The sequence below is a fragment of the Macaca mulatta genome, chromosome X, assembly GCF_049350105.2.
Source record: "Macaca mulatta isolate MMU2019108-1 chromosome X, T2T-MMU8v2.0, whole genome shotgun sequence".
In the NCBI taxonomy this organism is placed as follows: domain Eukaryota; kingdom Metazoa; phylum Chordata; class Mammalia; order Primates; family Cercopithecidae; genus Macaca; species Macaca mulatta.
In genome coordinates, this window is record NC_133426.1 from 49884533 (window position 1) to 49897299 (window position 12767).

At 43.1% G+C, this 12767-nt stretch overlaps 1 protein-coding gene and 6 non-coding genes across 9 annotated transcripts in view; all 7 read left to right on the forward strand.

Annotated features, from left to right (window-relative positions):
- Positions 1 to 12767, forward strand: part of CLCN5 (chloride voltage-gated channel 5) — a 160525-nt gene that overhangs the window by 80994 nt on the left and 66764 nt on the right. The window lies entirely within an intron of this gene.
- On the forward strand, positions 870 to 953 carry MIR500A (microRNA mir-500a). The gene has a single exon (NR_032552.1). It is a non-coding gene; the product is annotated as a microRNA mir-500a (primary transcript).
- Positions 1401 to 1465, forward strand: MIR362 (microRNA mir-362). The gene has a single exon (NR_032487.1). It is a non-coding gene; the product is annotated as a microRNA mir-362 (primary transcript).
- On the forward strand, positions 2161 to 2244 carry MIR501 (microRNA mir-501). Its single transcript, NR_032553.1, has one exon. It is a non-coding gene; the product is annotated as a microRNA mir-501 (primary transcript).
- MIR500B (microRNA mir-500b) lies at positions 4723 to 4783 on the forward strand. Its single transcript, NR_128329.2, is given in 1 exon segment — positions 4723 to 4783. It is a non-coding gene; the product is annotated as a microRNA mir-500b (primary transcript).
- Positions 7265 to 7361, forward strand: MIR660 (microRNA mir-660). The gene has a single exon (NR_032679.1). It is a non-coding gene; the product is annotated as a microRNA mir-660 (primary transcript).
- On the forward strand, positions 8624 to 8703 carry MIR502 (microRNA mir-502). Its single transcript, NR_032554.1, has one exon. It is a non-coding gene; the product is annotated as a microRNA mir-502 (primary transcript).

Here is a 12767-nt window from a genome sequence, read left to right on the forward strand (position 1 = left end):
CAACTCACACATGAGGAATTTAAGAGGATGAATCTGTGTGTCCCGCTTGTGCAGGCACTCACACTCACAGATATTCAGACCTCTTCTCTCCCACATGTCTCTTGCATGCAGGGGTTTCACCATCCCCCTTAAAAATGCACATTCTTTCAAACACATACATACATAAAAATGGAGAGTAAGAGGTAAAAATATTGATGGCTGTGTGCCAGGTACTATACTTTATTTCATTTTCTTGACACCATTTAAGAGGTAGGCTTTAAATTGTCCTCATTCTTCAAAAGTGTTTAACTTGATCTTGGGAAAATCAGGTCGATTCTCTAAGCTAATATGTGGTAGAGTGTGCGTTTGAACCAAGGTTCGTAGATACCAAAGTGCATGGTTTTTCCACTATATTAGTGATTCACCCAGTGTAGTCCCTGGACCAGTAGCATCAGCATCACCTGAGAACTTGTTAGAAATGCAAATTCTTGGGTCTCACCCCAGACCCACCAAGTCAGAAACCTCTGCACCCTGTATATTACCCAGGTCTTCAGGTGATTCTGGTGCATGTTAGAGAACAACTGTGCTAAACTGTGCTGCCTTCTTGTTGCATAGCCCCACAAAGCATTTGCGGGATCATGAGCTTTTGTGTTATATTCATTCTCTTTCCTCCCTTTCACACTCCTCTCTCCTCCCAGTCTCTATGTCTTTGTAGGTTTATATATTTTTGTTGTTGTTATCTGAGAGAACAGACAAAATATGTGTTCAACTAGACATCTTTAATGCAAAGCTCAAGAACTGTTCTCTTTACTTCTGTATCATCACAAGTAAGTACCTTGTATGAAGAAGAATGAGCCCTCTTGCTGAACCCTCGCAGGGCTTTGTGCTCTGCTCCCCCTCTCTAATCCTTGCTACCTGGGTGAGAGTGCTATCTGAATGCAATGCACCTGGGCAAGGATTCTGAGAGCGAGAGCTTCATCTTCATGTAGGACAGAGCGTCTTTCTATCCCCCTATCATCCATTCCACAAGTATTTATTGACCACCTTTTCTGTATATGATACTAAGTTGGGTAATGAGCATACAGTTGCTAACAAGACATGCCTGGCCCCTACCCTCATGGAGCTACAGTTGAGGAAGAAGAATGAAATTCCTCATCAACCATTACACCTACATGCCCTGAGAATGGGTGGGCCACAGAGTGGACTTCTCATTACCACTGTCACCCACAGACATACACAAAAGCATGAATCTTCTCTGATCTCACATGGAACTCTGCAGGAGAAAAGATTCTCTGCCTTTCTGTAAAGTCCCTAGTAAATGACACTCTGTATATATGAGAGTGAGACTTGGTTATAGCTACACATGCACACATACAAACACACAAAGGGCAGGTACCAGAGCCTTCTTGTCTGCTCCCCCTCTCGAATCCTTGGAACCTAGGTGTGAGTGCTATTTCAGTGCAACACACCTATTCAAGGATTCAAAGAGGCTGAGCCTTGTCTGCATGTAGAAGGACCAACAACCTGTCACCTTCTTTCACATGTTTGTGTTTCCTGTGCGGTGCCAGATCCTGCAGTGGGTGGTGGAGATACAATGGTAAATAAGACAGCTAAGGTCCCTGGGCTCTGTAGAGGGCACCTGTGGGAGACTGAATTTCATCATTGCCCTGGACAAGCTTACACCTCTTTGAGAGCATGAGCTTTCTGTTTACTCCAAGCTTACTATGTGTCAGATACTGTAATGGGGAAACACACATTGGGTGATGAGACTTGCACAGCCAGTCTTTGCTCTCAGTGAGCTTATAGTTTACCAGAGGAACAGAAGGGAATAAAGTATCCCAATTTTCTGTACCATCTTCCAACATGTGCATGTACATGTGTGCCCACATACACGGTTTGTCCCAACCTCCTTGCTAGGCTCCAAATACATCCAGCACATGCAGACCCTCAAGTGTGAGCTGAAAAAGATGCCACTCACATCTTTTATTCTAGTCTGAGGTTTTGTCTGAGAGGGCATGTCCATGTGACCTTGTGCATGGGGATGAATACATATACTATCCCTGGGGAGAGGCATCTGTCTTAGCAAATGCACACAGAGATACTTTGCAGGGATGGGGCCGTGAAAGTCAAATATACATGGAGATATACATGCAGGGTGCAGGTGCCTGAGCCTTCTGCTCTGCTCTTCCTCTCTAATCCTTTGTCCCTGGGTGAGAGTGCTTTCTGAATGCAGTGCACCCAGGCAAGGATTCTGAGAGGGTGAGCCTCCTCTGCGTGGAGAACAGAAGATCTGTATGCCACCTCTCAGCTGCTTGCTACTTGCATGCCTGCTCTCTGACCCTCATTCATTCTTTCCTTCCACAAATAATATGTATTGGGCACCGTGTTGGGCATTGGACACAGAAATGAACAAGGCAGACTTGGCCCCTGCCTTCCTGGATATTATAGCCTGAGAGGAGAATGGACTTTGTCACCACTCATTGCCCCTGCATGTACTGAGGGTGAGTGGACCACATAGGGAACTTCTTCTTTATTATTATTTTTTTATACTTTAAGTTCTAGGGTACATGTGCACAATGTGCAGGTTTGTTACACATGTATACGTGTGTCATGTTGGTGTGCTGCACCCATTAACTCGTCATTTACATTAGGTATATCTCCCAATGCTATCCCTCCCCCCTCCCCCCACCCCACAATAGGACCCAGTGTGTGATGTTCCCCTTCCTGTGTCCAAGTGATCTCATTGTTCAATTCCCACCTCTGAGTGAGAACATGAGGTGTTTGGTTTTCTGTTCTTGCAATAGTTTGCTGAGAATGATGGTTTCCAGCTGCATCCATGTCCCTACAAAGGACACGAACTCATCCTTTTTTATGGCTGCATAGTATTCCATGGTATATATGTGCCACGTTTTCTTAATCCAGTCTGTCACTGATGGACATTTGGGTTGATTCCAAGTCTTTGCTATTGTGAATAGTGCCGCAATAAACATATGTGTTCATGTGTATTTATAGCAGCATGATTTATAAACCTTTAGGTATATACCCGGTAATGGGATGGCTGGGTCAAATGGTATTTCTAGTTCTAGATCCTTGAGGAATCGCCACACTGTCTTCCACAAAGGTTGAACTAGTTTGCAGTCCCACCAACAGTGTAAAAGTGTTCCTATTTCTCCACATCTTCTCCAGCACCTGTTGTTTCCTGACTTTTTAATGATCGCCATTCTAACTGGTGTGAGATGGTATCTCATTGTGGTTTTGATTTGCATTTCTCTGATGGCCAGTGATGATGAGCATTTTTTCATGTGTCTGTTGGCTATATGAATGTCTTCATTTGAGAAATGTCTGTTCATATCCTTTGCCCACTTTTTGATGGGGTTGTTTTTTTCTTGTAAATTTGTTTGAGTTCTTTGTAGGTTCTGGATATTAGCCCTTTGTCAGATGAGTAGATTGCAAAAATGTTCTCCCATTCTGTAGGTTACCTGTTCACTCTGATGGTAGTTTCTTTTGCTTTGCAGAAGCTCTTTAGTTTAATGAGATCTCATTTGTCAATTTTGGCTTTTGTTGCCATTGCTTTTGGTGTTTTAGACATGAAGTCCTTGCCCATGCCTATGTCCTGAATGGTATTACCTAGGTTTTCTTCTAGGGTTTTTATGGTTTTAGGTCTAACATTTAAGTCTCTAATCCATTTTGGATTAATTTTCATATAAGGAGTAAGGAAAGGATCCAGTTTCAGCTTTCTACTTATGGCTAGCCAATTTTCCCAGCACCATTTATTAAATAGGGAGTCCTTTCCCCATTTCTTGTTTTTGTCAGGTTTGTCAAAGATCAGATGGCTGTAGATGTGTGGTATTATTTCTGAGGGCTCTGTTCTGTTCCATTGGTCTATATCTCTGTTTTGGTACCAGTACCATGCTGTTTTGGTTACTGTAGCCTTGTAGTATAGTTTGAAGTCAGGAACTTCTTATCTACCTTCTTCCCACCTTAACCCACACATAAGTGTGAGCCTTCACATTCCTGCTCTCACATTGATACTCCTTCCTTCCTTCCCTTCCTTCCTTCCTTTCCTTTCCTTCCTTTCTTTCCTTTCCTTTCTTTTCTCTTTCTTTCTCTTTCTGTCTCTTTCTTTTTCTTTCTCTCTTTCTTTCCCTCCCTCCCTCCCTCCCTCCCTCCCTTCCTTCTTTCCTTCCTTCATTCCCTCCCTCCCTCCCTCCCTCCCTCCCTCCCTCCCTCCCTCCCTCCCTCCTTCCTTCCTTCCTTCCTTCCTTCCTTCCTTCCTTCCTTCCTTCCTTCCTTCCTTCCTTCCTTCCTTCCTTCCTTCCCTCCCTCCCTCCCTCCCTCCGTTGCTCAGGCTGGAGTGCAGTGGCACCATCACAGCTCACTGCAGCCTCAACCACCTGGGCTCAAGCGATCCTCCCACCTCAGTCTCTCAAGTAGCTGGGACCACAGGCTTGTGCCACCATGCTTGGCTAATTTTTGTTTGTTTTTTGTAGAGATGGGGTCTCACTATGTTGCCCAAACTGGTCTCAAACTCCTAGGCTCAAGCAATCCACCAGCCTCAGCCTCCCACAGTGTTGGGATTATAGGTGTGAGCCACTGCACCCAGCCTGATACTTGTCAAAGCAACTTTTCTCTACTTTAGTTCAATTCAAGGCAAATGCACTAGGCTAGAAGAGCAAGCCTTCTTGTTAGATGCACATGTGAGGTGTATGGGTGCTGGAATCTTCTGTCCTGGCTCCCCCTGTCTAATCCTTGCTACCTGGGTGAGAGTGCTTTCTGAATGCAGTGCACCCAGGCAAGGATTCTGCAAGGGGGAGTGACATCTTCGCATAGGACAGAGCACTTCTACCTCCTCCTTCCATCCTTTCTATGACTATTTGTTGAGTACCTGCCTACCCTATTGCAGGTGCTGTCCTGGGCAGTTGGCCCACAAGAGAATGAGCCACATCTGATTCCCTACCTTCATGGAGTGTACAGTTCAGGGAGGAGAATGGACTCCTTCTCATTCATTATACCTGCATGTCCTGAGGGTGGGTGGGGTACAGACTGGGACTTGATGAGCACCCCCCAACACACACACACACACACACACACACACACACACACACTATCACTCTTCGTGGAGTCACACAGATACGTGCTGGAGAATCTACTAAACCTCAGTACAATCACACATAAATACGCTGTGTGCAAGAGAAAGGGCCGTATGGTTACGTACACAGAGACACGTCCTCACAGAGTGGTCCCTCTGACCTGGTGCATCACTCACATTCTTTCAGCCTGTGTGCCAGTACTGCCTTGACTCACTGTCCCTTTTCAAGAACTCCAAGGGAAGAAGCCTTGTCTATATTTAAAAGGACAGAGCTTTTGCACATCAACTCTCCCTCCTCTTCCTTCCACAGATATTCAAGTGTCTTTATTAGACAGCAGGTATTATGTTCATCACCAAGGATATAGCAGGGATCAAAATGGACAGGTGGCTACCCTACATTCTGGTTGGGACTCATAAACACACTATACATGAATGTTGTGGATGGATAGGCCGCTGTTCGAAATAATGAAGTAGATCTATATGTTCCTTGTCACCCAGTCTGCATGCATGACCATTTGCAGGTTCTGCTCGAGTGAAATTCTCAAATGTCCCCCATCCTTGTACACCCAGACACACTCAGAGACATGGCCCTGCATGCAGAGAACCCCACCTACTGAAAGGGTAGGAGATGGAGCCTGTTGTGCTCTCCTCTCTCCCATTCTCAGCATGCAAACCAGTGAGCTTTCTTAACTCCCTTATAGATAGGGATTAAATGAGGGAAGTCTTACTGCTACTTTCCTTCTTGCTGCTCTGTATGGGAGAGATCCTTTTCATTACTTTTCTGTACAGTCACAGATGAGCACACTATATGCGGTGAGCCTTCCCTGTAAACCCATGTGAGCACATGCACACACATGCACACCTGCACACACACACTCTGTGTGGCTGCTTGGGCCTTCAGTCCTGCCTCCCCCTCTTGAATCCTGGTACCTGGATGCAAGTGCTGTGTCAATGGGGTGCACCCAGGCAAGCATTCCAAGGCTGAGCCTTTTCTGCATAGAGCGAAGAACACCTGTTTATAATCCCCATCCTTCATTCATTCATGCCTTTAACAAGCAGAGGTGGAGCTCCTGTCATGCACCAGACATGGAGAGACAGGGTGGTCAAGAAAGACACAGAACCCATACTCACATGCCTAGTGAGTATGTTTAAGAGAAGGAACTTCTGTTGCCCACATTGTTCATGTGTACGTATGTGGCAGAGAGTGAGTCTTCCCATCATCCCCTCCCCAACCCCCAAACAGTGCTCAGCTAGAGAACCACAAAAGGTGTATCCCCCCCGTACACAGAGCTGCAGCCATGGTGTGCATAGGATAATGAGTGTCATTAGCAGCTTCTTCTCACTCATGTCTGGTGTGCAAGGCAGTAGGCTTTCTACTTGCTCCTTACGCCCCAGAGCTTGAAGGAAGGTGGTCCTACTTGTCACTCATCTCACACATGCATATGAAGAAAAGACAATTCACCTTTGTATGGTCATAGGAAAATCACCTATGAGCCAGAGAGTGCTGTTTCTTTTGTACACACACACAAACACAACAGATTTGAAGATGTTTGAACCTTCTATTCAGCCTTCTATTCTATTGTCCCTCTCATTCTTGGTAGTTGGGTACAAATGCTATTCCAGTCCATTGCCTTGTACAAAAATTCAGAGAGGGAATCTCATCCATGTTTAAAAGTGTAGAGTCTTTATGTCACACCCCTATATCCCATTCTTTCATTTCTTTAAGTTATGTGTAGAGCAGTGGTTCTCAGTGTGGTCCCTGGACCAGCAGCATCTGTATCGCCTAGGAACTTGTTCAGAATGCCAATTCTTGGGCTCATGATAAACCATGGAAATCTGTACTTTACCAAGGCTCCCAGCTGATTCTGATTCTCACTTAAGTTTGAGAATCACTGATTTAGTGTAAGTGCTAGCTAGGGACAATGATAAGCTCGTCAGGTGAAGGGTGGAAGAGAATGAGCTCCTGCATTGCTCATGTACGTTCTCCATGCAGACTGTGGCAGGGAAGCCATCATTTCATTACTCTCTCCATCTCCTCCATAACCACACATTCGGTGAGCACATGAGGCTAAGTGAACCCACAATAAGTACTTTATTAGGGAATAGCACTGGCACTGCTTCTAATCTCTCTCTCTCTCTCTCTCATCTCTCTTCCCCCCCCTCCCCCCAGCCCCCTCCCATGTGCAGAAGAATGAACTGCTCCTTCTCCCATACCCATTGCATATCGGAGTTGTAAATTCTCAAAACACCTCCTGTGTGCATGGATTACAGGAGGGTGAGCCTTGTCATCGTGAATCTTCTGCTGAACAATTCAAGCAGCCTGTGTTTATTGAGCACTTCTGATGTGCCATGAGCTGTGCTGGGAGTACCCTGCTAAATAATAGACAGTGTCTCTCTCCGGGACTTCCTAACTAGTGGAGATGTTAGGTGCCTAAACTTCCCCAGGCCTAGACAACAGAGACACAGGTGTGTCAGGAATTGAGCCGTCTCATTCTCTTATGAATATATATGCTCGCACTGTGCATGCATGTGCACATACATGTGTAAGTGTAGAAACATTTCTCTACAAAGCTGAATGGAAGGAGCCTTCTTATTATCTAAACTTGCCTGCAAGAATGTGAACTTCCTTGCCATACACACTCAGATGCATGCCTGGTGTGAAGGTACCTGGACTTTGACTTTTGCTTGCCCTCTCCTAGTCTTGCAGCCTAGGCACAAGTGCTGTCTTAGCAGTGCCATGGGCTTGTGCAAGGATACCAGCTCGTGAGCCTTGCCTATGTGTAGGACAGAGCCTGTCCATCCCTTCTCTTTCCTTTGCTCATTCTTTCAGTCAGTCATTTGTGTGTGCATGTTTTTGGTCCATTCATTTATTCATTCCTTTAACAAATTTGCTGAGTTCCTGCTGTTAGAGAATGCCACAGTAAACTAACCTGACAGAGATGCCAACCTTACTATTTAGCAGGCTCACGGAGAATAAACATTCTCATGTCATCCAGCTCCCTGTGGATACATGGGCTCAGGGTGCCAGAAATCAGGCTTCTCTTTATTCCCTCACACAGACATGGGTACCTGTGCAGATGCATGTGGTGTGCACATCCTGAGCCTGCTGCTCTGCTTCCCCTTGTATCATTGCCGCCTAAATGTGCATGCTGTCTCAGTGCAACACCTATCCCAGGACTCTCAGAGGGGCCCTTTTCTGCCCATAGACAAAGTGCCTGTGAGTCACACCTCCTCCTCTCCTTCCCCTCTACCTCCCTTTCACAAGTATTGAGTACTTAGTACATGCTAACACTGTGCTGCCAGGGCAATGGGCATATGGTACCACACAAGATGGACTTGGTTCTTGCCTCAAAGAATATGTGTAGAATTGACTTTTTGTTACCTAATATTCCTGCATGTGCTGAGTTTGTGTGGGCCACAAAATGGGACTTCTTATTGACACCCTCTCCCAACATATACACAATGCAAGACATTCCTGTTCTCACACAGACCTGTGCAACAGAGAACCTTCTCTGCTTCGAGCACAGCAGGTGCCCAAGCCTTCTGCCCTGTTCTCCCTCTCTAATCCTTGCTATCTGGGTGCTAGTGCTGTCTCAATGCAATGCACCTGGGCAAGGATTCAGAGAGGGGGAGCTCAACTGTACCAAGAAGGACAGAGAGCCTAGACATCATCCCTCCCACCCTCCCCGTCATAGTTTTTGAGTGATGGGTGTGTGTTGGGGAAGCACAGAACAGAACAGTTAGGGATTTCAGGTGCTCTGGTGGGCTTGTCTGTGTGTTAGCATAAATGGCCTTATTAAATAATGTCCATGTGTGCAGGTATCCAGAGTGAGAGTGAGCTTTCTCTGTGTTCCCCACCTGCTGTCCACACACAGAGTGGTGGGCAGGAACCAGAGCCTTCTGATTTGCTCGCTCACTTCCTTCCAACCTAGATGTGAGTGCTGTTTCAAGTATTAAGTCAAGGATTCAATGAGATGGAGCCTTGCCTACCTATATGTATATATATGGACTGAGTGCATATATGTCTCTTTTCTTGCCTTCCTGAGTATGTGTTGAGTTTCTAGAGTGTGACAAGTACTCTTTTTAGTGTTAAGGATGCAGCGAAAAACAAGAGTCAGAATCACTGGATGTACTCTCTGATGGGCAGCTTTAGAAGAATGAACTTCAGACAGGTGGGCACAAATGATGGGAGCCAAAGAGAGAGTCTTCCTATTCCCCCCACTCTGTCCCCTCTGAGGACAGGGAGATGCACACGTTCATGAAGCTTTGCACTTACAGAATGTATAGGAGTTTGAGTTTGTAAGCTGCCCTTTATCTTCCAGGGCATCCTGAGCAGAACTATGAGCTGCCTTTAGATGTCTGCTACAGACTCTTCTTGAATTAGAGCCGATGAAGAGCAAGGGGCCCTTCTTATTGCTGATCTTGTATGCACGCCACACAATATGGAAATGAGAACAGCTTATATCTTTATATTTATCTTACTTTAGTCAAATAGAGATGGACTATATATGTCTCTGTTTCAGTCTGTCCCTCTCTCTGTCAGTCTCTCTGTCTGTATCACCTAGGGAGTACAGGTGCCCATGATCTGATTCACTCCCCTCCTCCCATCCTTAGCGCCTGAGCCTGAGGGCTTTCTACTGTGACCTCGTCAGTGTTCTTCAATTGTTACTGTTTACTTAGCTAAGCTGATCTATTCATTCCTACCCTTCTTATCATTTTTGCCCATTGCCCATTGCAAATTTGTGATGGTCAGGTCAGCGTAGCAATATTATAAATAGTGGTAACAGAGCCAGAAAGAGACAGACACTCCGTTTCAGTCCTTCTCAAGTTCTTAAACAGTTGGGACTTACAGATTCTGATCCTTGGTCCTTCTTCTCTCCCAGATTCTCCCAATCTAATCTGCAGTAAAGATTCAGGTTATTTAATACATGCTCCTTATCTTTCGTATATTCTAAAATCTCATTTTGGTTACTGCTCAGCCTTAGTCTTATTTTATCAGACTTTACATCTCTCTTGATGCCCAAGACTAACAACATCAGCATCCTCCAGGAACTTGTTAGAAATAAACTCTCATGCCTCACCTCAGACCTAGGTAATCAGAAAGTCAGGGGTGGGGCCCAGCAATCTGTGTTTTAACAAGCCCTCCAGGTGATTCTGATGCACACTAAAGTTTGAGAACTATTGGTTTAAATGACTTAAAATGTCTATTCTGTCATTACTAGGGAGATTTCTGCGTTACGCAGGATGATTTTTGCATCAAAATTTCCTTATGTGTAAACTGCTCTTTTAGTTTCTTTTCATATTTTAAAAATTAATAGACTTTTTTTGAGCAGTTTTAGGTTTACATAAAGACTTAATGGGAAGTATAGAGTTGTCATATATTCTCGAGACACCCCAGTTTCCACTATTAACATCTTGCCTGAGTGTTGTACACTTGCTAAAATTGATGGGCCAATGTTGAGACATTATTATTAAATAAAGTCCATAGTTTACATTAGAGTTTCCTCTTTGTGTTATATACTCTATGGGTTTTGACAAGTATATAATGACATGCATGACCATTATAGTATCATACAGAATAGTTTCACTGCCCTAAAACTCCTCTGAGTTCTGCCTATTTATCCCTTCTCCCCCACCCTAAACCCCTGGCAAACGCTGATCATTTTACTGTCTCCATAGTGTTGCCTTTTCCAGAATGTCATATAGTTAGAATCATACATTATGCAGCCTTTTCAGAATGGCTTATTTTACTTAGCACTATGCATTTAAGGCTCCTCATATCTTTTCATGACTTGATAGCTCATTTCTTTCATTTTTTTTCCCATTTATCCCATATAGTAACCAGCTTATTTCTTTTTATTACTGCATAGTATTCCATTGTCTGGAGACACCAAAGTTTATTTATCCTTTTGCCCACTGAAGGTCAGCTTGGTTGCTTCTACATTTTGGCAATTATGAATAAAGCTGCTACAAACGTTTGTGTGTAGGATCTTGTATGGACATAAGTTCTCCACTCACTTGAGTAAAATACCAGGAAGTGTTGCTGGATCATATGGTAAGACTATGTTTAGTTTTGTAAGAAACCACTAAACTGTCCTCCAAAGTGGCTGTACCATTTTACATTTCCATCAGCAGTGAATGAGAGTTCCTGTTATTCCATATCCTCATCAGCATTTGGGTTTGTTAGTGTTTTGGATTTTCGGCATTCTAATAGGTATGTTTTCTTATTCTTGAGCTTAAAGAGTTTCTTACTTATTTTAGATACAATCTCTTTCTCAGATATGTCTTTTGCGAATATTTTTCCCATGTGTGATTTGCTTTTTCATTCAACTAACAGTGGCTTTTGCAGAGCAGAAGTTTTTAATTATAATGAAGTCCAGTCTATCAATTTTTTCTTTCATGGATCATGCTTTTGGTGTTGTATCTAAAAAGTCACCACCAAACCTAAGATCACTTAGATTTTAGCCTGCGTTATTTTCATTTTCTAGGAGTTTTATAGTTCTGTGTTTTACATTTATGTCTGTGATCTATTTTGAGTTAATTTTTGTGAAAGTTGAAGACCTACCTCTAGATTCGTTGTTTTTGCATGTGCATGTCCAGTTGTTTCAGTACCATTTATTGAAAAGAATATATTTGTGTCATTATATTGCCTTTGCTCATTTACCAAAGATCCATTGACTATATTTTTGTGGCCACATTTCTGTATTTGTTCTGTTCTATTGATCTATATTCTTATGCCATTATCATCCTGTCTTGATTATTGTAGCTTTATAGTAAGCCTTGAAGTTGGATAGTGTCAGTCTTCCAGCTTTGTTCTTCTCTTTCAAAATTGTGTTGGCTATTCTGGGTCATTTGTCTTTCCGGATAAACTTTAGTATCAGTTTGTTGATACCCACAAAATAACTTACTGCAATTTTGATTGGAACTGCACTGAACCTGTAGATCAAGTTGGGAAAAACTTCTTGACAATATTGAGTCTTCCTACCCATGTTCATGGAATATCTATTTATTTAGATTTGCTTCATCTGAGTTTTGTAGTTTTCCTCATGTAGGTCTTGTACGTATTTTGGTTAGTTTTATACTTAATTAATTTTTAGGACTAATGTAAATAGCATTGTGTTCTGATTTTTCAAATTCCAGTTTGTCATTGCTAGTGTATGAGAAAGCAGTTGATTTTTGTATATTAACCTTATATTCTGCAACCTTGCTATAGTTACTCATTTGTTTCAGGAGTTTTTTGTTGACTCTTTGGATTTTCTACATAGACGATCATGTCATCAACGAACAAAAAGTTTTATTTCTTTCTTCCCACTCTGTATATCTTTTACTTCCCTACCTTGTCTTTTTGCATTAGCTAGGTCTTTCAGTATGATGTTGAAATGAGTTGGTGAGAAGGGATATCCTTGCTTTTTTTTCCTAATGTTGCTGGAAAAGCCTTGAGTCTTGTACAATTAAATGTTAGCTGTAGGTTTTTGTAGATGTTCTTTATCAAGTTGAAGAGGTTCCCCTCTATTCCTAGTTTAATTAGAGTTTTTGTCATGAGTGGGTGTTGGGTATTGTCAAATATATTTTCTGTGTCGATTTATGTGATCATGTGATTTTTTTTCTTAAGTCTGTTAATATGCTAGATTACGCTAATTTATTTTTGAATGTTGAACTAGCCTTCCATAACTGGGATAAATCCCACTTGGTCATGATG